General features: G+C 39.1%; 1 protein-coding gene and 1 non-coding gene across 2 annotated transcripts in view; both read left to right on the forward strand.

Annotated features, from left to right (window-relative positions):
• The window catches only part of TSGA10 (testis specific 10), a 104,759-nt gene that overhangs the window by 10,638 nt on the left and 69,723 nt on the right, over window positions 1-24,398 (forward strand). The window lies entirely within an intron of this gene.
• On the forward strand, window positions 3,107-3,242 carry LOC136401506 (small nucleolar RNA SNORA70). Its single transcript, XR_010750539.1, has one exon. It is a non-coding gene; the product is annotated as a small nucleolar RNA SNORA70 (small nucleolar RNA).

The following is a 24,398-nucleotide window of genomic DNA, read 5'->3' on the forward strand; positions in this document are numbered from 1 at the left end:
CTAAAATAATGTTCAAATAACCTCAAGGAAAGCAAGAAAAACAAAACAAAAACAATGAACAAAGAAAAAGTCACATTTGAATCATAATAATAAAAACATATCTAGTCTAAATATACCCAATTAAAAGTTGTAGCCTGACCAGGTGGTGATGCAGTGGATAGAGTATTGGACTGGAATGCAGAGAACCCAGATTCGAGACCCCAAGGTCACCAGCTTGAGCGCAGGCTCATCTGGTTTGTGCAAAGCTCACCAGCATGGACCTAAGGTCGCTGGCTCAAGCAAGGGGTTACTCAGTCTGCTATAGCCCCACAGTCAAGGTATATATGAGAAAGCAATCAATGAATAACTAAGGTGTGGCAATGAAAAACTAATGACTGATGCTTCTCTTTCCATTCCTGTCTGTCTGTCCCTATCTATCCCTCTCTCTGACTCACTCTGTGTATAAAAAAAAAAAAGTTGAAAACTGGCAGAGTGGATTAAAAAACAAAAAACAAATATGACCAAGCTTTATGCTGTCTAAAAGAAAATTTCTTTCAGTATCATGATTTAGCTAAGTAGAAAGGTTAAAGGCAGACAACCTGAAATCAAAAAATAAAACTGTCCCTGTTTGTAAATAACGTGATCTTCTACTTAGATAGAAAATATCATAAAATCTACACGATAAAAGCCAGAACTAATAATTTGAGTTCAGCAAGGTTAGAATGCAAAACAAGCATATTAATTATATTTCTGTACATTAGCAGTTAGTTAACATGTGGCAAACATAAATGCAATAATATTTATAATTCCTCAAAAAGTGGAATTATTAGATATAGATCTAACAAAATGAGTATGAGTTTGTATTCTGAAAATACAAAATTTGATGAGCCTGACCAGGCGGTGGTGCCGTGGATGGAGCGTTGGACTGGGATGTGGAGGACCCAGGTTCAAAACCCGAGGTTGCTGGCTTGAGCCCCCAGGGTACCAGTTTGAGCATGGAATCATAGACATGACTTCATGGTCACTGGCTTGAGCCCAAAGGTCACTGGCTTGAAGCCCAAGGTCGCTGGCTTGAGCAAGGGGTCACTTGCTCTGCTATAAGCCCTGAGTCAAGGTGCATATGAAAAAGTGAGCAACTAAGGAACCACAACAAAGAATTGATACTTCTCATCTCTCTCCCTTACTGACTGTCTGTCCCTGTCTTTCCCTCTCTCTGACTTTCTCTCTATCTCAGTCAAAATGCTAATGAAATTAAAAATGTAAACAAATGGGAAGACATGTTCAAGGATTGGAAGCTTCAACATAGTAAATATACCAATTTTGTCCAATATGCAGGTTTAATGCAGTGCTCATTAAAATTCCAGCAAAAACAATTTGAGAAAAAAGAAAGTGGAGTTATTCTCCTTGATTCCAAAACATAAAATATATTTCAGTTGGTTAGAACACAAACATTTCAGATTTGATCCCTGAGCATGTACAGAAGTGACCAGTGAATGCACAACTAAGTGGAACAACAAAATAAATGCTTCTCTCCTCCTCCCCCCCCCCACATCCCCTCTCCCGCCTTCCTTCTGTCTCTCTAAAATCAAACAATCAAAAATTAAAAACAAAAATGGTAGCCATAGTAATGAAGACTGTCATTGCAAGAGCGATAGACACATAGACCCATAATACAGAACAAATAATCCAGAAGTAGCCTATTTAGGGACAGCCAAATGACTTTTGACAGAGGTAGTAATGCAGTTTGATGAGAAAGATAGTCTTTTTAGCAGATGCTGCTGGAGCAACTGGGTATATATTTTTAAGATTTTATTTATTTCAGAGAGGATAGAGAGAAGCAGGGAGGAGCAGGAAGCTTCAACTCCCATATGTGCCTTGAGCAGGCAAGCCCAGGGTTTTGAACTGGCGACCTCAGCATTCCAGGTCAATGCTTTATCCACTGTGCCACCACATGTCAGGCACAACAATATTTTTTAGGGAATGAAAGAACGCCTGATTCTAAACCTCACACCTTACACAAAAATTAATTAAAAAATGGATCACAGAGTTAAATGTAAAATGTAAAACTAGGTAGAAGGTAACATTGGAGAAAATATTTAGAACCTTGGGCTTGGTGGAGATTCTTAGAAATGGCACCAAAAGCATGATTCATGCCTGACCTGTGGTGGCGCAGTGGATAAAACGTCGACCTGGAATGCTGAGGTTGCCAGCTTGAAATCCTGGCCTTGGCTGGACGAGGCACATATGGGAGTTGATGCTTCCTGCTCCTCCCCCTTCTCTCTCTCTTTCCTATCTCTAAAAATGAATAAGTAAAATCTAAAAATAAATCAAAAGCATGATTCATAAAAAATAGTTTCAACTTCATAAAACTTAAGTCTTCTGCCCTATGAAAGACTTAATGAAAAGACAGGCCCACAAACCATATTTCTGCCAAAGGAATCCTCTAGAACACATGAGGAACTCATCAAAACTCAACAGTAAAAAGCAAATAATCTAAGAAGAACAAAAGACATGAGATATTTCACTGAAGGATATATGGTTGACAAACACGTGTAAAGATGTTTATCCATTTTAAATATCCGGGAAATACACAGGTTTAATGCAAATTAAGACCATGGTGGTGAAATGATGCATACCTGTAAAAACAGCTAAAATGAAAAATCATGACAATACCAAATGCTAGCAAAGATGAGGAGAAACTGAATCACTCATACATTTTCAGTGGGAATGAGAAATGGTACAGCCACTCTGGAAAAATAGTTTAGTTCTTATAAAAGTAAGCATACATTTACCATACAACTGAGCATGAAAACTTATATCCACTCAAGAATCTGTATACAATTGTTCATAGGAGTTTTATTTGTGATAGCCCAAAACTAGAAACTAAAATTTCCCTTAATCAGTAAATGATTAAACAGACTGTAATAATTCATACTATGAAATAATTACTTAGCAATAAAAAGAAATAAGCTGTTGATCCAAGTTGTTAAATTGGATAGATCTCAAAAGCATTAGGCCAATATCAAAAGATCATATACTGTGATCTGCATCACATGTCATTATTTACATAACATTCTCAAAATGACAAAATTATGGAGATTAGTGGTTGCTAACAGTTAAGGATAGTCTACAGCCAATTAAGCCAACTATGTTCCTTTCCTCACTGAGAGCCCAGTGTGCAATGGCTGCAAAGAGCATCATCCTCAGTAGTGTATGCAGCCAGTTGCTTGTATGGGTTATCCTAAGAGACCTTGGAGACACCCTTTCCAGTGGACACTCATGACTGACCTCATTCTGTCCCAATCTATATGGGTGCTTTTGGAAAGCCCCTGGGAACAGTGGCCAGGGTCCGTATTGGCCAAGTCATCATGTCTATCCACACAAAGCTACAGAGCAAAGAGCATGTAAATGAGGCCCTATACAGGGCCAAATTCAAGTTCCCTGGCTGCCAGAAGATCCGCATCTCCAAGAAGTGGGACTTATATTAAGTTTAATGCAGATGAATTGGAAGGTATGTTGGCTGTAAAGCACCTTATCCCAGATGATTGTGGCATCAAGTATGTGCATCCATAATCCTGGCCCCATGGACAAATAGTGGACCCTTAACTCAAGAGAGCCTCAAGCAGCATCCACCAATGAATCCTATTTTCTGTGCCCCCTAAAGAAGATGGAGAGGGAGAGGATGTGACTCTAGTCTAGAGGTAACAGGAGGGGGATTTTTGTGGTAATGGAATCTTATGAGGTGGTCGTTACAACAATATACACATGTGATAAAGTGATATAGAACAATACACACATTATACCAATATTAAATCTCTGGTATAATGTACAGAGTACATTATATGTAAATATAGTACACCAATATTTAATAGTGTACTATAAGTTGTAACTTTTGGAGGAAACTGGGTTAAGGGCACATGAAACCTCACTGTACTATGTCTGCAACTTCCTGTGACTCAAGTTTTTTCAAAATAAAACTTTTTTTTTTTTTAATTAGAAAGCTACTTTTTGGGTACCTATTATCTGCCAGAAATTTTACTTGAACTTAATATCTCTTTATATATATAGCCCTGCAAATTGTAGGTATTCTCTCTATCGAACAGATGAGACTCAAAAGGCTTTCATTTGTGGGGGTTTTTTTTGAAGTCAAGATATATCTCTTAGGATCAAGAAAGACAAAAACCATATGATCTCACTTACATATGGAATCTAATGAACAAAATAAACTGACAAAATAGAAACAGAGACATGGATACATAAACTGACTGACAGCTGTCAGGGGTGGGGAGTGGGAGAGGGGACTGGATGAAAGAAGGTGAAGGGATTGGCCAAAAAGCACTTATACATAACATATAGACCCAGCCAATAGCCAGAGGGAAATGGGGGTGGGAGTAGATGGGGTAGTCAAAGGAGAGAAAGATGAAAAAAGACTTTGCTTGGGGTGATGGGCACATGCAGTGTGCAAATGATGTTTTATTGAGTTTCACACTTTAGGCCTGTATGGTTTTGTAAGCCACTATCACCCCAATATATTTAATTTAAAAAAAGAAAATATAACTTGCCTGAGGTTAAGTTACTCGTAAAGGGCTGAAGTGGGATTTAAACCTGTCTGCCTTAGTCCAAAGCCCACATCCTTTGTCCTGCTCTAAACTCTCTCGTCTAAAGTATTTGTATCTTAGAGATGTGTGAAAGGAGAGCTTGATGTCAGAAATGAGGGGAGTATTCATGCATTTATTGTATAATTTATTCATTTAACAACCATTTGTGTTATGTGCTAGATATATAATGATATAAAAATGAGTTATGTGAAACAAGGAACCAGAGATATGACCCCTTTAAAATTGCTTATAATTTAGTAGAAGGGACAGGGAAGTAAAAAAAAAATGATTATAGTACATCTTATAAAATACTAAAATAAAGCTAATAGGCTTTATGGAAGCACAGAGAGGAGAAGCAGTTCATCTCCTGGTGCAGTGGAATTTAGCAAGCATTTTTAGTGTGCTCTAGTTGCTCAGAATTGTGGCACTGTAGAAGTCATGAGCAAAGATAGACATACAAATAGATAAATTGAAGTTCATCTGTTTGTTTACCCCTCATCCTATAATTTAAAAAATATTAGTAATGAAAATAGCTTAGATAATAAGAATAGGAGAAAATAAAGAAATTTGGTGAAAAGCAGAGAGACAGACTCCCACATGCACCCTGACTGGGATCCCTGGCAAGCCCCTTGCAGGGCGATGCTCTGCCCATCCAGGGTGTTTCTCTGTTGCTTGGCACCCAAGCTCTTCTTAGTACCTGAGACAAGGCCGTGGAGCTATATCCTCAGTGCCCAGGGTCAGCTTGCTCAAACCATTAGAGCCATGGCTGCAGGAGAAGAAGAGAAAGAGAGATGGGGGGGGGGAGAAGGGGGGAGGAGAAACAGATGGTCATTTCTCTGTGCCCTGACCAGAAATTGAACCTGTACCATGCCAGGCTGGAACTCTACTGTTGAGCCAATCAGCCAGAGCCAAAGGAAATTTTACTTAAATAATTCATGGTCTATAGGTAGGAACATACTACGTGTCCAAAAGAACTATGTGTTTTCTTGAAATACTCAGAAGAACTAAAGGTTTTCCCTGAGGATTCTTGTAAAAAAGGGTTCAGTGCCATACTATACAACATGTTCAGTAACTTCCCTAATACAGGTTTTAAAATGTGTTTAGTGAGATTGTTTCCTGCAGTGTGTCTGAAGCTTGGGTCTGTATTTGGGACAGTGGACAGTGAGGCCAGACAGGCCTGTCAGTAGGGCTGGGATCATAAATGTCAGTCTTTTATTTTATTTTCAGTGTGATGAAGCACCACAGGTTACAGGAGTTGCCTCGGGTTTTCACTTTCAAAGTATTTTTAGCTGTCTATGGAAGGCCAGAAGAGAAGAGAGTAGGAGGTATGGCTAAAAATTTAGGCCAGTGTGATAAAAGACTAAGCTAAGGATATAAGTGCATTTGTAGTCCCCCCCCCCTTTCCTTTTTAAGTTCTTTAAATTTTTTCTTGTTTCCTGGATTTTATAATTCAAACTCTTTACCTCTGCATCTGACAAGTTAGTATGCCTTACAAAATGCCAAAGGGAGAGTTGGATTAGAATAATGGTTTTTATGGTGTGTCTGGGTATGTATTGAGTATAATAAATGTCATTATAGTATAGTTTACTATATAATTCATAACCTTTAGGATATTTTTCATAATGTGACAAATTATAAAGTTTATGATTTTAAAGAAAGCTGATGATTTTTATGGATTGAAAAGAACTATCTCTGTAGTTATTTGAAAATGGCAAGGTCAGGGCAAGAGTAATGTTAGAACTGAGAATAACAGTAGATGAGGGATTTAGCAATTTTAGATGGTCCTTAAAGACCAAGATTTTTTGTTCTTTTTTACAAAAGTGTTTTTTTTTACATCTTCCAAGGATACTGAAACAGTACCTTGAATATAGTAAGTGCTCAATAAAATTTGCTAAATACACAGTGAGAGACAAATACTATGCAAAAGGATCTTTGTGCCACTACTTTATCTCATAGATATTTTTTTATGGCACCTAACATATTATATTTGTATTTTCTTAAGTAAACAATAAATTCTCTGAGGGCAGTTACCTAGCTTTGTATCTTTGGAATTTAACATAGTTCCTGACATATAATCATTGTTCAATGGGTTTAATATGTATTCTTTTCCCTTTAAAGGCATTTGGATACCTTCGTGATAAAAAGGCCCTTTTCTTCATCCCTTGATGGTGTGATAGTGGGCTGGGAAAGAAAGCTATGGTCCTTCACATTAGTCAGCAAATACCCGATTGATTTGGTATTTAGCTTAGTCAGTAAGTTATTGATATGTTCAAAAGGACTGTTCTAAAAAGTTAACATATTTTAATAACAATAAATAGAAATTTAATTCTCAAGTGTTTTCTTTTTGCAAATAAACATTTGCCAGTTTTTCTAATAGTTTGGTTAAAAATCAATAGTTATTAAGTTCTTTATTTATAGAGAACAGACTGAGAGCTGTCAGATGGGAGGAGGGTTATGGGGCTGAGTGAAAAAGGTGAACAGATTAAGCATAAATAAATAAACTCGTAGACACAGACAACAGCATGGTGATTACCAGAGGGAAAGGGAAATGGGGTGAGGTAAAAGAGGGTAATAGCGGTACAGATGGTGACGGAAGAAAACTTGTCTTGGAGTACACAATACAATATACAGTGGATATATTATACAATTGTACACTTGAGACCTATATAACTTTATTAACTAATGTTACCCCAATAAATTCAGTTTAAAAAAATAAAAATTTGCATCAACAACAAAAAAGGTTGAATTCTGTGGTATGTGAGTTATATCACAATAAAGCTTTTAAAAATAAAGTTCTTTTTTCTTTTTGACTAAGCTGTAAAGTGTCTTGAAAAATATAGGTATAAACCTTTAGATTCTCATTTAGTATATGTTTTCAAATAGGTAAAATATTCACATAGGACAAAATTCAGAAAGAAAGGATATATAGTTAAATCTCCTTGCCAGGGAAGGAAGTCTCCCTTTCTGATTCCAGTCACTTAGTTGTTCTCCTAAGAGGGAAGTTAAGGAAATATTTTTAAGTGATTATTTTCTTTCTAATTATAATAGATTGAAGATCTCAAACAGACAAATCATGGCTTGGAAGACTATATTAAAAAACTCTTGGATATTAAGGAGGTGGTAAGCAGTCAAATATACAATTTAACCAGCCACAATGAGCATCTTTGTAAAGAATTGATTAAAATTGACCAACTAGCAGAGCGACTAGAAAAAGAAAAAAAAAATTGTGGTGGATCTGCTGATAAGGAACTTGAGGAAACAAAGGTATTAGATTTACCACTGATAGGATTTTTTTTTAAATGATGTATAATTAACATATAACATTACATTAATTTCAAGTGTATAACATAATGATTTAATACTTATATATATTGTGAAATGACCACAATAATTCTAGTTAACATCTGACTTCTGATCAGGATTTTAATTCTGCTTAAACATCATATGATTATTAAATGCAATGGTGTAAGGCCAGGGGCTGCCACTGTCATGGCCATTCACATGCAAGTTTCCATTGAATTTGGACAGACGGTAAAGAAACAGTGGAGCCAAAAAATGGTAGGCCATTCCTTTATTAAAGTCTCGCACCGGTCTACAAGCAAACAGGCAGAGAAAACACTTTCCTCTCACTCATTCAGAGTTCCCAAAGCCACTGACACATTCTTAGGTTTCTCCTAGAATCAAAGGCCTCACTAGTCTTAGCAGAGCTCACAAAGCCCCTCAGTTCTGGTTCCCCATCTGCACACCTTCTCTTTTTCTGCCAACATGGCTTCTTCTTCAGCACTCTGCATTCTCTCTCTCACTCTGCAAACATGGCTTCCTTTCTGCCTCTTCTCCTTCTCTCTCTCTTTCCAAAACTTTCTGATGTGAAAACCTTTCCTCAGCAATCATTAGCAAAACAATGGCCCTTCCCAAACAGAAAGGTAATTTGCAATTTCACAATTGCAAATTGCTGCCCAGCCACCAATGCAAACTATAAGTGAGCAAACATAAAAATCATATTTTACAAGCTTATTTGACCAACAAATGGAAAAAGTGACATTATATCGTTTGAAAGTTTCTTAGATTTGATATTATATTTAAATGTCTGTTCTATGGATGAAATTGTATTATTGTACCTTACATTTTATTTCTTTAAAAATTTTTTGCCCTGGCCGGTTGGCTCAGTGGTAGAGCGTCGGCCTAGCGTGCGGAGGACCCGGGTTCAATTCCCAGCCAGGGCACACAGGAGAAGCGCCCATTTGCTTCTCCACCCCTCCGCCGCGCTTTCCTCTCTGTCTCTCTCTTCCCCTCCAGCAGCCAAGGCTCCATTGGAGCCAAGATGGTCCGGGCGCTGGGGATGGCTCTGTGGCCTCTGCCTCAGGCGCTAGAGTGGCTCTGGTCGCAACATGGCGACGCCCAGGATGGGCAGAGCATCGCCCCCTGGTGGGCAGAGCGTCGCCCCATGGTGGGCGTGCTGGGTGGATCCCGATCGGGCGCATGCGGGAGTCTGTCTGACTGTCTCTCCCTGTTTCCAGCTTCAGAAAAATGGGGAAAAAAAAATTTTTTTTTTGCTAAGAAAATTTTCTAAGTAAGATGTAGTATAGATAAAACTTTCAAGCAATAAGAATGTTTTTTATATAGAAATCTCTTCTCTAACCCTTCTCTCTGCACAGATTATCTACCAGTAAGATATATTCCCATTCTGTTTTTCTGTCTATATTTCACTCCGACAATATATTTCACACTTTAGAAAAAAATTTTAAATCAAGTTTTAAATTTTTATGTAGTCATAGTTGTCAATCTTTTGATTGTTTTATTTTTTTGAGGGTCCCCCCCCTTTTTTAAATTTGAATAGATTTTTTTTTAGAGCAGTTTTAAATTCATTGCCATCTACCAGAAGGTACAGAGATTTCCCATATTCCTGCCCAGACATATGACAGCCTCTCCCATCACCACCACCCGCCCCAGAGTGGTACATTTGTTATAACTGATGAACCTACATTTGTTATATCTGGACAGCAAGGAAACAAACGTTTTGCTACACAATTAAGTAGCTAAATTAAGGAGTCTTTAATTTAATGCCGGCAACTATGAGTGGATTCACATCCTAAAGAACTCGTGACCCCCAATGAGCTTAGGGATCACCTTTTTATATATATACATACAGAGACAGCGAGAGTCAGAGAGAGGGATAGATAGGGACAGACAGACAGGAACGCAGAGAGATGAGAAGCATCAATCATCAGTTTTTCGTTGTGGCACTTTAGTTGTTCATTGATTGCCTTCTCATATGTGCCTTGACCGTGGGGCTACAGCAGACTGAGTAACCCCTTGCTCAAGCCAGCAACCTTGGGTCCAAGCTGGTGAGCTTTGCACAAACCAGATGAGCCCGCGCTCAAGCTGGCGACCTCGGGGTCTTGAACCTGGGTCCTCCGCATCTCAATCCGACTCTATCCACTGCGCCACCGCCTGGTCAGGCAGTATCAGCTTTTTAAGGGAAAAAAATCCACATTCTGGGCAGAAAGAAGAGAGCAGGATACTGGCACCTAGCTAAGCAGTTTTACAGAAGTGAAACAGGCTTTTAGTTATCGTTGGGACAACCTAGGGAGAGAGTGCTCAGCAAAGCATTTTACTAAAAGCAAAAGAATGTGCTCAGTTATCTTGGCCTTTTACAGAGGTTGTTAAGGCAGCATCCTGAGGGGATTCCCAGCCTCTAGGACTGAGAGCCCAGACCTCTGCAAACTCATCGTATTTATTGGTCTCTTTGCTCACCAAGTAAATTAGCGGAGCCTGGGTCAAATTAGTCAACAGTGGATTCAGGGGCAGAGAAAGATGACCAACCGATGCCCACAGGCATGTAGAAAAATGGCTGTAGGGATCAACTGCTTCCTATAAACAATCTTAGCAGTGCTTACTGGAGCAGCGTTCTGCCCCTGCGGGACTTGGTGTTCTGAAGTCCATATCAAAGACTTGTCTCAAGGCTGCAGTTTAATCTCTCAGTCATTTTCCCACAAGGAAGACCTTCTTAACTCAAGAATTATGAGAATATTTTCAAGTTTTAATACTTTCTAATAATTTTTAAAAAGTTCTAATCCTCTAGAGTTTCTTTTTATTCTAAAATGTGGTAGGCTCTACTACTCCTTACTTTAGTCACTGCTTTGAAGTGCCATTTCAGCAGCTATTGAATTCACGAATATGAATACAAATTTAGGACTGTTTGCTTTCATTGATTCATTCGCTGTTTTCGGTGCCATTACTACAATATTTTAATTACTGTAGCTTTTTGACATTTTGATATTTTATTTCTTGTTTACGTTTTAGTACTCTGTCATGAAATATAGAAACTGAGGATTTTAATACAATTATCAAATGAAGACAGTTTCCTCTCTCATTGCTGCCTGATGGTTTATAAGCAAGGCACAGTGGATTTTGATAGCTGAAAAGCAACCTATTTACTTTTAAGATAACGTGTGGCCTTGGCCAGTTGGCTCAGCGGTAGAGCGTCGGCCTGGCGTGCGGGGGACCCGGGTTCGATTCCCAGCCAGGGCACATAGGAGAAGCGCCCATTTGCTTCTCCACCCCCCCTCCTTCCTCTCTGTCTCTCTCTTCCCCTCCCGCAGCCATGGCTCCATTGGAGCAAAGGTGGCCCGGGCCCTGGGGATGGTTCCTTGGCCTCTGCCCCAGGCGCTAGAGTGGCTCTGGTCCCCGCAGAGCGATGCCCCGGAGGGGCAGAGCATCGCCCCCTGGTGGGCAGAGCCCCGCCCCTGGTGGGCGTGCCGGGTGGATCCCAGTCGGGTGCATGCGGGAGTCTGTCTGCCTGTCTCTCCCCGTTTCCAGCTTTAGAAAAATAAAAAAATTAAAAAAACAAAACAAAACAAAAAAAAACAAAGATAACGTGTGAATGTGCTTATTTGACTTGATTTTTTTTAGTCATCAAATTAGTAAACTGTGTCTGTAATAAGGTAGTTTACCAAAGCTAATTGTTACGTGTTATCTCTCTCTCTCTCTCTCTCTCTCTCTCTTTCTTCCATAGCTATGGCTCGATTAGTTCGAGCACATTGTCCCAGGGCGCTGAGAATGGCTCCGTGGAGCCTCCACCTCAGATGCTAAAAATAGCTCTGTTGGGAGCATGGCCCCAGATGGGGGTTGCCAGGTGGATCCTGGTAGGGGGGCATGTGTGAGTCTGTCTCTCTATCTCCCCTCCTCTCATTTGGAAAAGAAGAAAAAATAAATAAAAATTAAAAGCAGCTTGAATATTTTAAACATTTTTTAATAAACCTTTTTTTTAATGAATGCCTCATGATCCTGAACTAGACAATTCTATCTGAAAGAGAATAAAATCACTTTGCATTATAACATTTACGGGTTATTTGATTGCTTATTGTCACTTTAAATTGTTGTTTAACTTGTTCGTCTTTATTCTGGAAATTTCTGGAAGGTAGATGAATGGTGTGGACTATTTTTAGTGGACTTTTAAAGTGTTCTTTACTCTTTGCACTTAATAGAATCATGGAAAGAAAATATTTTTATATTAGTAGTTATGCTCATGTACTATTGAACTTAAATCTCTAGGAGTTGAAACTCACTTTTTATTTTCTTTTTTTTTGTGAGAGATAGAGACAGAAAGGTAGAGAGATGATGAGCATCAACTCGTAGCTGCAGCACCTTAGTTGTATATTGATTGCTTCTCATATGTGCCTTGACTAGGGGACTCCAGCCGAGTCAGTGACCCTTTGCTCAAGCCAACAACTTTGGGCTCAAGCCAATGATCTTGGGCTTCTAGCCAGTGACCATGGGATCATGTCTATGATCCCACGCACAAGCCAGTGACCCACACTCAAGCTGGTGAGCCTGCACTCAAGCCAGCGACCTCGGAGTCTCAAACCTAGGATCTCAGCATCCCAAGTTGACGCTCTATCCACTACTTCACCATGGGTCAGGTTGAAACTCAGTCATTTTTTTTAATGTGAATATATATATATTTACAGAGACAGAGAGAGTCAGAGAGAGGGATAGATAGGGACAGACAGACAGGAACGAAGAGAGATGAGAAGCATCAATCATTAGTTTTTCGTTGCAACACCTTAGTTGTTCATTGATTGCTTTCTCATATGTGCCTTGACCATGAGGCTACAGCAGACTGAGTAACCCCTTGCTTGAGCCAGTGATCTTGGGTCCAAGCTGGTGAGCTTTGCTCAAACCAGATGAGCCCGTGCAAAAGCTGGCGACCTCAAGATCTCGAACTCCAGTCCTCCGCATCCCAGTCCGACACTCTATCCACTGTGCCACTGCCTGGTCAGGCTTAATGTCAATATTATATATGTTCAAGATATTGGAATTAGAGAAGAGAAAAATTCTGTGAAATATTATAATTTATATTTTAATATATTTATTATTCTGCTTCTAATAGAAGAATAAGAGAGTTTGCTCATTAAAATTTTGAGAACTCTATTGTATGCTGCTTATGTACCTGTGATTATGAAGAACTTGAGCTTGAATCAGGGCACTTATGAAGTGAATAGCAATTGGTATTACATGTGTCCTGTCTTTGATTTTGATCCTAATCACTGAGCATGGGTGCATTATCAACAAATATATTCAGAATTTTTAGCCTAATGCAGTAAGAACTAAATTATATTAATGCAAAGTAGAGATGTTCCAAGAACTTTATGACCAGATATGTGGAACTTTGAGTTCTTGGACGTAATATCCAGGCTTCTTTGCAGAACAGAGCAATGTCATATCATCTCTCTGTAGAGTTCGTTGTCAGGAACATTGTTAGTTGAATAGTGACACCAAGTTCTGATCTTGCATAAAACTGAAGCATTTTCTTCAGCTTGAAGTGGTATTTTCATGAGTCTGTATTTAAGATTCATTCTGTGGTATCTAGGTGAGACTGTATAAGGTATAGTTCTAGAGGCTGGAAGTCTAAGATCAGAAAGCCAGCATGGTCAGGTGAGGGTACTCTTCTAGGCAGAAGACTTCTTGTTGTATCCTCTCTTGGCAGAAGGCTTAATAAACCCTTTTGTTTGTATTGTTTCTTTTTTAAAGAGTAGTTATGTATTCACATTTTAGTGGTAAATGGAGTTGAGACTGAATTATGCAAATTATTAAAGAATACTGGATTAATGTTTTATCATGTCTTCTCTGTTTTTTTTTTTCTTCAAATTAAAATTTTACTGCACTCTTACTCACGGCAGTCTAGTTGTCCAAATTCCCGTGAAGAGTGTGTGCAGTTTAGAAGCCATCAGTTTTAAAAAGTTGTTAGAGTCTGCATTCTAGAGAGAGAGAGAGAGAGAGAGAGAGAGAGAACTCTTGTCAGGGTGAATTAACTGCTATCAAAAGGGAGAGTTTCAGGAATGAAAAATATCTAAAATAAAAGAGCTAGGATTTACCTAAAACTGCAAATATTAAATTCACAGGTGGAAATTCTCTCCGGCTTGAAAGAGTGTTTCTAGGAAATATATATTCATATACTACTATAAGGCAGAACATTTGGTATTTGAGAATTGGAAAGCTATTTGGGGAAAAGGTGGGTAGCAGTCTTAGAGTGGAGATAGCATTGCTGATACAGGGAAAACACTGTAAAGTTAAAAAGAGGGCAAAATGTGAAGAGATCCTGTGGATTGTTAGAATACCCTGGCATGAAGTCACCAACCTCAGTAAGTGAACGTTACAGGTAGACAAGGAAAAGAAAGTGTTGGAGATGTGAACACCAATGCGTGCTGTCATTATCCTTATTTCACTGGGTGTGCAGGTTAGGTATCCAATTACTAGATGAGATTCCTTGTCTGATTTGTGGGATGAGGTTTAAGACAAGAGAATTTCTAATTTGAGAGCTGAGAAAGAATGTTTAAGTTCTTATACTCTGAGATTATGCGCTGGATGTGTGGAGTTCGAGTCTGAGGCTAAAGCTACTATTAATTTATCTGGAATTGAGATAGTCGTAAAATTATTTACTCAGAAGAGATTTTTTTTAGTCATTTTTTAAAGGTCAGCTTTTTAAAGATAACTTCTTCCATCGTTTGTTACATTAAAATGTGTCAGTATTTACCATTGTTGTCTATTGCAATGTAACAAATTACCCCTAAACCTTAATGGCTTTAAATAACAAACGTTTGTATCTCATAGTTTCAGTTTCATTTTAGCTGAGTAGTTCTGGTTCATGGTTTCTCAGGAATTGTAATCAAGATGATGGCTAGGCTACAGTCATTGCTTGACTGGTACTGGAAGATTTGCTTTTAAGATGCCTTACCCAGATGGCTGTTGGCTTTTGGCAGGAAGCCCAGTTCCTTGCCAGGTGTACTTCTCCCTCGGGTTGTTTGATATATTCTTTACAGCAGCTGGCTTCTCTCCAAGCCAGTGATGGGAGAGATAGCAGGGAGGAATCTGTAATGCCTGTTATGATCCAGTTTCAAAAGTTATATGTATACCATCCCTTCCACCATGTCCTGTTTATTAGATGTGAGTCACTGAGTATAGCCCACACTTAAGAGAAGGGCAGTTAAGCTCCATTTATTGAAGGAAGGAATATCAGAATTTGTGGACATTTTAAAACCACACAACTATATGCCTCCTGTTATTTTCTTGTTAGAATTATCATTCATGCCTTAAAGCAGTGTTTCCCAGATAATTGAACACAATTTTTTGAAATATGAAGAAGCAGAATTGCGATTTCACCATTACTAGTTTCTTCATACAGTTATTATTTTTAGTATTGCTATTTTATTTTTTTATTTTTTTGTGGCAGAGACAGAGAGAGTCAGAGAGAGGGACAGATAGGGACAGACAGACAAGAAGGGAGAGAGATGAGAAACATCAATTCTTTGTTACGGTCCCTTAGTTGTTCATTGATTGATTTCTCATATGTGCCTGGACTGGGAGGGCTACAGTAGACTGAGTGACCCCTTGCTTGAGCCAGTGACCTTGGGCTCAAGCTGGTGAGCCTTGCTCAAACCACATGAGCCCGTGCTCAAGCTGGCAACCTCGGTGTTTTGAACCTGGGTCCTCCACATCCCAGTTCGACGCTCTATCCATTGCGCCACCGCCTGGTCAGGCCATACAGTTATTATTTTTAATTAACATAGGGGCCATTATTCAACAGGATCTCTGGTAGCTTCTGTTATTACCTTTGTATATGATTCAGTCAGTTACTATTTCAAAGCCTACCATGTGGAAGGCAAAAGTAAAGCTTATTTAAGTTTAACCCCCCTACACACACACTACTCCCTCTCTCTCTCCCCTGCTTTCTCTTTTTTATTTATTTAGAAATTAAATTTAATGGGGTGACATTGAACAATAAGAGTACTTAGGTTTCAGTTGAACATCTCTATAGCATTTGAACTGTTGATTGTGTGTCCATCACCCAAAGTCAAATCATTTTCTGTCTCTGTGTATTTGTCCCTCTTTACTCCCCTCTCGCCCTCCCCCTGGTAACCACTTCACTTTTATTTATCTCCATGAGTCTCAGTTTTATCTCCCACCTATGTGGAAGATATATATATATATATATATATATATATATATATATATATATATATTTTTTTTTTTTTTCATTTTTCTGAAGCTGGAAACAGGGAGAGACAGTCAGACAGACTCCCGCATGCGCCCGACCGGGCCGGCACGCCCACCATGGGGCGACGCTCTGCCCACCAGGGGGCGATGCTCTGCCCATCCTGGGCGTCGCCATGTTGCGACCAGAGCCACTCTAGCGCCTGAGGCAGCGGCCACAGAGCCATCCCCAGCGCCCGGGCCATCTTTGCTCCAATGGAGCCTTGGCTGCGGGAGGGGAAGAGAGAGACAGAGAGGAAGGCGCGGCGGAGGGGTGGAGAAGCAAATGGGCGCTTCTCCTGTGTGCCCTGGCCGGGAATCGAACCCGGGTCCTCCGCACGCTAGGCCGACGCTCTACCGCTGAGCCAACCGGCCAGGGCTAGAAGATATATTTGTCCACTTTACTTCCCTCTTCCCAGCCCTGCCCCTTGTTCTCTGCAGCACTGCCCTACCGCTTCACCCCTCCCTGGCTTTGCTCCAACCACACCAGCCTCCTTATTATTCCTTGGAATTTAGCAGACGCCTTTGCCTTAGGACCTTTGTTATAAACTGCATCTCTGCCTGGAATGTTCTCCCAGATTATTGTATGGTCTACTCACTCCCTTGTTAAAGTGTTTGCTCAAAGGGTTCCTTTCAGTGAGGACTTCCTCATCACCTTATTTAAAATTCCAACCTGTTCCTCCATAAATATCCCCCAATATCCTTAGCTCTGCTCTTTTTTCTATTGTACTATATATTTATTTGTTAGATTCTCTTTTATTGCCTTCCCTGCTAGAATATAAGATTCTTAAAGGCAGGGATTTTGGTCTATTTTGTTCTCTTTTTTTATATGTCAAGTGTTTAGAAAAGATGAGTGCTCATTATGTCCCCACCCCCCCAAAGATTTTATTAAATGATTTTTAGAAAGGGAGAGAAAAGCTGAGTGGGATGGGATGGGGAGGGGGAAGAGCAGGAAGCATCATTTTGTAGTTGCTTCTCATATGTGCCTTGACCAGGTGAGCCAGGGATTTCCAACCAGCGATCTCAGCATTCCACGTCAAGCTCCATCCATTGCGCCACCACAGGTCAGGCTCATTATTTGATTTTCACTGACACAATCACTATCTAACATATAGCTTACCTATTACACTGGGAAACAAAATTTTTGTTGCATCCACAAAAACACTTGTTCTTACCTAATTCGAGTGTGCTGATCTCAAATCTGACATTTTTTCTCTGTAAACTACAGTTTTTTTGCAATTCAAGATTTTAGGTTTTCATCTTATTGTAAAATTTACAACATTTAGTTTAACACAATGAAGTAGAATATCTTCTTGGGCATCATCTTTGTGAAAATATAATAATTTATATAATGCAGTAAATACACTAATACATTAAAAATATGATTGCATCAGAATTTGTCTACAATTCCAAAATAGAACATATTAAAACACTTATTTTAATCATAAAATTTGCACAAAACCTATTTAAATTCTATTCAGGAAAAAATTTGCATTTGTTGAGGACAATCTCGTTTGATGCTCCAGCAGTAGTCTGCTCATCACTAACAGCTCCAAGATTTTCGGGAAGTGAATCTTAATGCTCATGTTACATCCAATGTTGCGGAAAGCCAACAGCATCCTTTTAACCAGAAGTTTATAGTTTTTTGCTTTTTTGTTGCCAAGGAAGTTCTTTGTAACTTCCACAAAAGACTGCCATGCTGTTTCCTCCTCCTTATTCATCTTCCTGGCAAATTCTTCATCACATATGAGAGTTCGAATTTGAGGTCCATCGAATACACCTGCTTTTATCTTCTCAAAAGATAAGGCAGGAAAAGCAGAAATAATATGTTGAAAGCATTCACTTTCTCTATTCAAAGCCTGAACAAACTGCTTTATTAAACCAAGTTTGATGTGAAGTGGGGGGAAAAATGATCCTGTCTCGATTAACTACAGGTTTATTTACAATATTTTGCATCCCTACTCCAGAGTTTCACATTTCAGCCATTCCTTCTGTGTCCAGTGTTTCTCCCGCTCTTGGCTGTCCCACAAACACAGAAAGCAAGGATACTTTGTGAAACCTTTCTGTTGTCCTAGCAGGAAATTTACCATTTTAAGATCCACACAAATGATCCAGTTATGCTCCTCATACTTCAGAAAGTTGAGGACAATTTTTATGTCATTATAATCTTCTCACAGATGAGCTGAATAACCAATTGGAACCACTGAATAAACATTACCATTGTGTAGGAGAACACATTTCAGACTCCGTTTAGAGCTGTCAAGAAATAGCCGCCATTCTGTTGGACTGTAAGTGGTAACACCTAGCTGGCTGAGAAGACTACTGATATCATGACAGTAAACAAAGTGTTTGTCTTTGGAAAAAAAGTCCACAAAAATCTGTTCACGCTTCCTGAAATGGGATACTTTAGCTCAGTGGTCCCCAACTTTTTTGGGGCCACGCACTGGTTTAATGTCAGAAAATATTTTCACAGACCAGCCTTTAGGGTGGGATGGATAAATGCACAAAATAAAATTATGCAACCGGCATAAAAACTGTGATATTTTTAAATGTAATTGTCGAACTTACGATATTTATTGGGCTAAGTTAAAGGAGGAATGAGCATGTCCTCATTATTCAGGCTGTATTTAAATTTGTTATTTTGACAACATTTCATGTCTGACATCAATATGTAATAAGATAGGTTCAGGCTCACTACCAATTATGAACCTATGACAATAAAAATAAACATGAATCCACTGTGTACTCATATGCAACTTTATTAGAAGCATCCTCTTAACATCGCACCAACAACATAACATGAGTAACATCCTCTTTGCCTCCAAACACTTTCCAGTCACTATGGTAACATTTAAACATACCTTAAAAATAAGATACAACACAAAAACAAATATAAAGTGCATGAAAAATACAACTCACCATTGTTATGAATATTCTAAGTTAAGGGTTATTTATTATAATGTTTATATAGAATGAGAGATAGTAACCTATCTCCCAACAACCATAATGCTAAATCAGTGGGAGCCCTGAGCTTGTTTCTCTGCAACAAGACGGTCCCATCTAGGGGTAATGGGAGACAATGACACCTGAAGTGTGTTGCTTATGTCCAGTCTATTCTGTAATTTTGTTTTGGTTGCTGTCATTGCAGAAAATCCTGCTTCACACAAATAGGATATTGGAAATGGCAACAGGGTTTTTAGTGCTTTTGTGGCGATCTCGGGGTATTCTGCCATGACTTTAATCCAGAACACTGGCAGAGTTGTAGTCTTGAACATATTTTTAAGGCCGCCATCATTTTCGATCTCCAGTAGTTGATCCTCTTCTTGCATAGACATGCTGGGTTCACCTGGTTTGTTGACAAATGGATCGCGGATCCATTCCTTGGCAATTCATGGGTCTTTTGTGGTTGGGAACTAGGGTTCAAACTCTTTTAAAAGCAAATACAGGTGATCATGCACCAGCTGGGACAATGAAGGCTTGAGCTTAGTGTCATCTAAAATTCCTGCGAATGTTTGAAACATGTCAAATATACCCCTGTTCACGCATCATCCCCACAAACCCAGTTTGGCTTTAAATGCAGCTACTTTATCTGCCAACTTGAAGACAGTTGTCATTTTCCCCTGAAGTGACCGATTGAATTCATTGAGGAGGTTAAATATGTCGCACAAGTAAGCGAGTTTTGCGACCCATTCCTCGTCACTGAAATGTGCTCCTAGTGGGACTTTTTTTTTCTGAGAGAAATCTCTACAGCAGTTCTCGTAATTCAAACACTCTGGCCAGGGACCTCCCTTGGGATAACCATCTTATTTCTATGTATAAGAGAAGGTGTCTGTGCTCCGTGTTCACTTCCTCACAAAGCTGCTCAAACAGGCGTGAGTGAAGGGCGTATGCTTTGATGTGGTTAATAACTTTAATGACATCATTCAATACGCTGTTAAGTTCCAGTGGTTTATTTCGGCTAGCCAGCATTTCCCTGTGAATGATACAATGCGTAGACTTGCATTCAGGTGCAACCTCCTTAATCCGAGTAGTTAAACCAGACATACTTCCAGTCATGGCAGCAGCTCCATCTGTGCATATGCCGACACAAAAAGACCATTTCAGTTTTCCTGATATATAGTCATCCAGCGATTTAAATAGTTCTGCGGCTGTGGTTTTGGTTGGCAATGATAGTGCACATATATATCCTTTTGCACATCCTCTTGATAGAGATAACACACATAAACAAGTAGCATTGCCTTGTTGTCAATATCTGTAGATTCATCAACCTGGAAAGTGGACCACGGTGATTTATTAATCCTTTCTAGCAATTGTGATTTAATGTCCTCTGCTATTTCCTCAATGTGCTGTGTGATGGTGGTAGCCAAAAGAGGCATCTGTGCTATCTTTTTAACTGCAGCCTCTCCTAGAAGTTCATGACAAATGTCTTTAGTGGCTGGAAGGATCAATTCTTCACCAATGGTGAATGGCTTCTTAGCCTTAGCAATACAATTAGCCACCAAGTATGATGCTCTCAGTGCACTTGCATTTATTGATGTAGTGGCCACCAGTAATTGTTTTTTTCCTTCTTGTTCATGCTTTTTTCTTTCAGAATACTCAGAAGGCTTGTCTTTTAAAGTAGGGTGCTTGGTCTCCAAGTGGTGAAGCAGTTTTAATTTTTTTTTTTTAATTTTCATTTATTTATTTATTTTTTACAGAGACAGAGAGTGAGTCAGAGAGAGGGATAGACAGAGACAGACAGACAGGAACGGAGAGAGATGAGAAGCATCAATCTTTAGTTTTTCATTGCGTGTTGCAACACCTTAGTTGTTCATTGATTGCTTTCTCATATGTGCCCTGACCGCGGGCCTTCAGCAGACCAAGTAACCCCTTGCTGGAGCCAGCGACCTTGGGTTCAAGCTGGTGGGCTTTTCCTCAAACCAGATGAGCCCACACTCAAGCTGGCGACCTCGGGCTCTCGAACCCGGGTCCTCTGCATCCCAGTCCGACGCTCTATCCACTGCGCCACTGCCTGGTCAGGCGTGGTGAAGCAGTTTTAAAGGCTTCATTGCCTCATTACTTAGCCGGTCACCACATATTATGCAGAGCGGCCTTGGTGCGTGAGAATCACCAGTTGCGATAAATCTGTACTTCAACTAGGACTCCTGGTATTATTGTCTGTTAAATGAAGCCTTCTTTTTCTTCGAGGTTGTGGGTTCTTCTGTCTCCTCACTGGCCCTTTTCCACTTCCCAAAAAAACTTTCAATGGAATTTGGTTTTTCACTCATTTTGCTAGTTAATGGGTTTAATTTTAGCAGCAACGTATCACGTGACCGAGACAAGCATCAAGAGTAAGTCTTAGACGGATATAACAGAGGGAATCTGGTAATTTTAAAAAAATAAAACATCATTCAGACTTAAATATAAATAAAACAGAAATAATGTAAGTTATTTATTCTTTCTCTGCGGACCGGTACCAAATGGCCCACGGACCGGTACTGGTTCGTGGCTCGGGGGTTGGGGATCACTGCTTTAGCTGACCAGTGAAGTACATTCTTTTCTTGAAGCCTGGAGGCTAATAACTCAGCTGCTTTCTTTGATAGGCCCAAATCTCTAAGTCATTCAATTCGGGTTGGCTAAACTGCTGAGGGGTTAATGACTGCTTGGCATCAGAAGAAGACCCTTCAGATTCTACAACCACTTCCTCATGCATCTTATCAAAATACACTTGATCACCATGTTCACTTTCTTTGTCCTTAGAAGAAATAAAACCATTGAAAACTGGAACTGGGAGTGTCTTGGAGTGTGGGATAGGTTGTATTGCTGAAGGAATATTAGGATATGAGATCATATGCCATTTTTTCTTGCCAATGCCCTTTGTATGGATCAGACAGAAATAACAGTCACTGCTGCGGTCCTTAGGTTCACGCCAAACCATGGGAATACCAAAAAGCATTCCTTTGCATTTTCCTTTTGTCCAGTCACAAAGCATTTCCTCACAATTATGACACGCAATATGAGGAGCCCAATTCTTGTCTTGATCACCAAGGGGAACTTGAAAATAGGCAATATATACACGTGTCACAAATGATGAAATATTGCGCCTTTGACGTTGAAGTGTGTAACAGCCACATATATAACAGAAGGTGTCAGGACTATTCTTACATTTACGCCTACTCGAAGAAGCCATTATTCAATCTTAAAACAAGAGGATTTTTTTATCAGATAAAATTTTTTTTTTTTTTAGGGAGATTATTTATTCATATTTTTTTTTTTTTAGAGAGGAGAGAGACAGAGAGAGAGAAGGGGGGAGGAGCTGGAAGCATCAACTCCCATATGTGCCTTGACCAGGCAAGCCCAGGGTTTCGAACCGGCGACCTCAGCATTTCCAGGTCGACGCTTTATCCACTGTGCCACCACAGGTCAGGCCTCAGATAAAAATTTTTTACATTTAAAAACAACTACAATTATGTAAAAGTGATGTTTGTAAAACATTAATTGCCTTGTGGTTATGTTCAATCCAAGAGTCGTTGCCCTTTAACTCCAATTTAAAAACCAATGCATGCCATTAACTGTAACAAAAAGAAATTAAAATTGCATAAAAACTAGAGCATGCACCAAAAAAAAACAAATTTCAGATTTGGAATTAGCAATGCAGAAATATATATAAACAGTTCTAAAACCTCATGCAACAGAAAACGAAAAAGAAATTTGTTCCATGTGTTATCTTTTGTTTTTTTCTTCTCAATCAGAATGTCAGCTCTGTGAGGGTGGAGGTTTCTGTCTGTTTTAGTCACTGCTATGCCTAGCATATAACACAATGTCAGGTACATAGTAGGTCCTCATTAAACAATTGTCAAATAAATTAACACACTTGATTAGCATATTTTCATTTGGGCCAGTTATAATTTTGTTTTTCAGAGTGGCATCAGCATTATGTTCTTTATATGTAAAGTAATACATATCTATTATTAAAAATGTCAGTCTATGTAGAAGAGTGTAATAAAATAACATATGTAATCAAACCTTGCTATAACTAGACATTTCATCTTCCTCATTTTATATATTATTAGTTTTCTTCCATCTGCATCTAGGATATGTATGTATAAATTTATTTTTTACAAGAATGGGTCATACTAAATAAAATTTTTGGCCATGTTGAGTTTTTATAATTAATATAGTATGAACATCTTTACACATAATATAATATATATCTATTTTTCTAGTGTCTACATAGTAGTATAAATTAAAGCACTGAAAATTATCTACCCAAATAACTATGCATAAGCTTATCCAAACTCTACGTAAATTATGTCTCATACTATAACACCCATTAGTATTTCATAAAATATGACTGCCAGAGAATTCTTAGGGAAGTGCTCTGGTCAAAAGAACAAATGAGGCAAAATAATTCCAGAATATATTTAAAATATAATACATATTTCTTTTAAAAACTTTTTAAATTATTTTCTTTCATTTTAACATATAGTACATTTTAGTTTAGAATAATGAAGGAGAGGTTTGTGAATTGAGAAATAAATTTATTAAATTAACATGCCAACTTTTAGCAAAGAGCTTTATAGCTTTGTATAAAAACATAGTCACTGGGTTCTAGGCATATAAAATTTAGTCCTATACCAAATATATAACTCGGGGTAATTATACTATAAGAGTGGGTGTGTTTGATGTCAAATCTGATACAAAAAGTTTTTGTGGGTTGGATTGAACTACACTATTAAAAGTTCAGAGGAAAAGACAATTACTTCTGACTATGGTGATTTGGGAAAACTTTTAAAATCCTAGTCATTCTTCTATTTCTTCTCTTTTATCATCTTTAGGATTACAGTTAGTATTAACATTATGTGGGGGGTAATTTGGTAAATATTGGATGATTTAAAGCAGCTGTTATATTTCATCCTAGGTTCTTTTTTCCATTAAAGGTGGGTAAACATAAAGAGGTGGAGTATTTTTGTAAAATATTCACTGTTTGCATGTTTTTTTTGTTTTTTTTTTTGCATTTTTCTGAAGCTGGAAACGGGGAGAGACAGTCAGACAGACTCCCGCATGCGTCCGACCGGGATCCACCTGGCACGCCCACCAGGGGCGACGCTCTGCCCCTCTGGGGCGTCGCTCTGCCGTGACCAGAGCCACTCTAGCGCCTGGGGCAGAGGCCAAGGAGCCATCCCCAGCGCCCGAGCCATCTTTGTTCCAATGGAGCCTTGGCTGCGGGAGGGGAAGAGAGAGACAGAGAGGAAGGGGGGGGGGGTGGAGAAGCAAATGGGTGCTTCTCCTATGTGCCCTGGCCGGGAA

The sequence above is a fragment of the Saccopteryx leptura genome, chromosome 3, assembly GCF_036850995.1.
Source record: "Saccopteryx leptura isolate mSacLep1 chromosome 3, mSacLep1_pri_phased_curated, whole genome shotgun sequence".
In the NCBI taxonomy this organism is placed as follows: domain Eukaryota; kingdom Metazoa; phylum Chordata; class Mammalia; order Chiroptera; family Emballonuridae; genus Saccopteryx; species Saccopteryx leptura.